The sequence below is a fragment of the Triticum dicoccoides genome, chromosome 5A, assembly GCF_002162155.2.
Source record: "Triticum dicoccoides isolate Atlit2015 ecotype Zavitan chromosome 5A, WEW_v2.0, whole genome shotgun sequence".
Taxonomy (NCBI): Eukaryota; Viridiplantae; Streptophyta; class Magnoliopsida; order Poales; family Poaceae; genus Triticum; species Triticum dicoccoides.
Window position 1 is genome coordinate 83,760,053 of NC_041388.1, and position 3,765 is coordinate 83,763,817.

The following is a 3,765-nucleotide window of genomic DNA, read 5'->3' on the forward strand; positions in this document are numbered from 1 at the left end:
AGGCACCGCTCACGCCGCCGTCCTTCCCTGCCCCCAACTCGCGCCACGGCCTCCCTCCGCCACCGCGCACCGCCATCCCCGCCCCGTGCCGCCACCCCGAGCCCTTCCGCCGTGCACCGCCACCCGAGCCCCGCCGCTCTGCGCCTGTCTCCCCCTGCCTTGCACAGCATCCTACCGGCCGGACCAGCCGCCGGTCGGATCCAGCCTCGCCCCGAGCTTCGTCTTCTTCCTTGCTGAGCCGCGCGACAGCCACACCAGTTCGGGCGTAGTAAGTACCTCAGTACAAGTTAAAAATGGTGGTCCGTTCGAAATAAAAGAAATGACACAAATTCTACTTGGAAAAGTTCAAGCAAAAAAAGAAACCCCATGGAAATCCTGCTTAGTAAGTACCTCAGTACAAGTCGTAAAATGAGAGAAGTTCAGAACATCATTCTCAAAAAAATGTTGAGTTCAAAAAAAGAAACAAAACAAACACATTTTCTTTTTGAATAAAAATATCATTCAGTTCGATGATACAAACCATGCAAGTATAGGGGCGACAATACAGTAAACCGTTGAAAATTTACGAGCAAAAATATTACCCAAAACAGTGCAAAGTCTAGTTATCGAAAACAAGCTTAGTACAAACACATGCAAACATCAGTTCAAGTACTCTTTTTCTGGAACCTTTCAAAATTACTCTCCGAAGAATACGTCAGTACAAACGCACACGTAGGTCAGTACAAGTACTCTGTTTTTTCTGACGTAAAAACAACACGATGGGCTCATCGTAATCCACATTACTCTTCAATGGTTGCGAACTTGAGAAAACGTTCAATATGACTAAGTTTCATATTTTTGATATCTTTCCAACCGTATATTATTTGCCTCATTTCGACAAACTTTTAAAAAAATTGCATTCGAAATCAAATTTGACCGTATTAGAATTCGTTCTGAAAAACATTTAAATACGAAAAAGTTGCGCATTTTCCGTAGCTTTCCAACGTTGTATCATTTGCATAAATCAAACAAATCGTTTGCAAAAAATAGCGAAAATACATTTCGCCAAGAATTTATCCGTTTCTCAAATTACTTTTAAATTGTATAGAATTAGAAAAAACATTAAATATATGGAAGATCTGGATTTTCACCAGCTTTCCAACGCCATCTTATTTGCTTAATTCCGACAAACCGTTTGAAAATTGAGTCCAAAATACGATTCGCGTTTTCGGTTTTGAAAAAAATGTTTTTTTCAAAACTGCTCTTAAACCATAATGATTTTGCAAAAACGTTCAATATACTTGAAATATAGTTGTCAAGAGCTTTCCAACGATATATTACACGCCCCGTTCCGACAAAAAAATTGCAAAAATATTTTGAACTAAAGAAGACGATCTCTTAAACAGAACTGAAAGCATCAGTTCAACTGCTTCGAAAATCATCAGTACAACCTCCTGAAACCGCTAGTCCAAGTAGGGTAACAGAATAATATTCTGTTACGTGTAATAGAATAGCCCAGATGTATATATATATTGTCATATGATCTCTTATGCTAAAGTAATAATTCAATCACAATTTCAAGTATGAATCATAAACTTCATTGAGAACCAACAAAGTCTAATCTCAGTCATTGAGGCAATTGCAATTTATCATAATGTAGGAAAGAGTCAATATAAGAGCTTTTTAGCAAGTCCACATACTCAACCATCTTTTAGTCTTTCACAATTGCTAACACTCACGCAATACTTATGGGTATGGAGTTTTAATCGGACACAGAGAAAGATAGGGGCTTATAGTTTTGCCTCCCAACGTTTTACCTCAAGGGTAATGTCAACAATAATAGTTCATGAAGACTCACATCCAATTAGCTATATATATCAGGATCTTTCCAACATATTGTGCTTGCCAAAGGATAAAATGTTAAAATGACAGGTGAAGATCACCACGACTCTTATGTAACGTAGAAGCTAAAAGTAGAAGATAGGGCCTTCACAAAGGGAAGCGCAGGTTGTCATGCGCTTTTATGGTTGGATGCAGAAAATCTTAATGCAAAAGAACGTCACTTTATATTGCCACTTGTGATATGGACCCTTATTATGCAGTCCGTCGCTTTTATTTCTTCCATATCACAAGATCGTATAAAGCTTATTTTCTCCGCACTAATAAGTCATACATATTTAGAGAGCAATTTTTATTACTTGCACCGATGACAACTTACTTGAAGGATCTTACTCAATCCATAGGTAGATATGGTGGAGTCTCATGGAAAAACTGGGTTTAGGTATATTTGGAAGCACAAGTAGTGTCTCTACTTGGTGCAAAGAAATTGGCTAGCATGAGAGGGAAATGCAAGCTCAACATGTTGGATGATCCATGACAATATAATTTATCTCAGATGTAAGAAAACATAACCCATTACGTTGTCTTCCTTGTCCAACGTCAACTCTTAGCATGTCATACTATAATGAGTGCTCACAATCATAAAAGATGTCCAAGATAGTATATTTATATGTGAACCTCTCTTTCTTTATTACTTCCTATTCATTGCAACAATGACCAAAACTATGTTTGTCAACTCTCAACAACTTTTATTCATCACACTCTTTATATGTGAAGTCATTACTCTCCATAAGATCCATATGATCTCTTTGTTTCTTTTTCTTCTTATTTTTTTATTCAATTCCTTCAAGATCATAGCAAAATAATCAAGCCCTTGACTCAACACTAATCTTTATTATATAGCTCACGGACTCGATTACATAGAAGCATCATAAAGCAAAACTCACAACTAGATCATACTAAAACTTTATTCTACTGGATCAATATATTATCAAAAGGATCGAATTAAGAAAAATGGTAAAGATAAAAGTGATGGTGATACGATACCGGGGCACTCCCCCAAGCTTGGAAGTTGCCAAGGGGAGTGCCCATACCCGTGTGATTATGTGTCCTTCTTCGGGGGTGGTGATGTGATATTCTTGGCGATGATGTGTAACACCCCGGATGTAACTTTCCCAATTGTACTCCAACTCTTGCCGTTTCCGGCGTTAAGTTATTTTATTTCCTTGGGTTCGGGTCTTTGTCTCCGTGTGTTGTTATCATTGTCATGCATCTCATATCACGTCATCATGTGCATTGCATTTGCATACGTGTTCGTCTCATGCATTCGAGCATTTTCCCCGTTGTCCGTTTTGCATTCCGGCGCTTCGTTCTCCTCCGGTGGTCAATTATACCTTTCTTTCGTGTGCGGGGATTAAACATTTCCGGATTGGACCGAGGCTTTCCAAGCGGCCTTGGTTTACTACCGGTAGACTGCCTGTCAAGTTTCGTATCATTTGGACTTCGTTTGATACTCCAACGGTTAACCGAGGGACCGAAAAGGCCTCGTGTGTGTTGCAGCCCAACACCCCTCCAATTTGACCCAAAACCCACCTAACTCTGCTCCATCATCTAGAGTGTTCGATCATGATCGCGTGGTCGAAAACCGCACCTCATTTGGACTCTCCTAGCTCCTCCAATGCCTATATATAGACCCTTCCCCGAAATCCGGAACCCCCTCGTCAAACCCTAGATCCACCCTCGCGCGCGCCGGATACGCCGCCGCCAGCCACCCACGCGCTGCCACGTGGCGCAGCCATCGCCTCCACCGCCGCAGCCCGCCAGGCCCAGGGACGCCCCCCGCGGCCCGAGCCGCCTCCTCCCACGCTGCGCCGCTACCTCCCCTCTCCTCCGAGCAGCAGCCGCCGGGGTGAGCCGCCGCCGCCGCCTCCGCGCACCGGCGCCGCC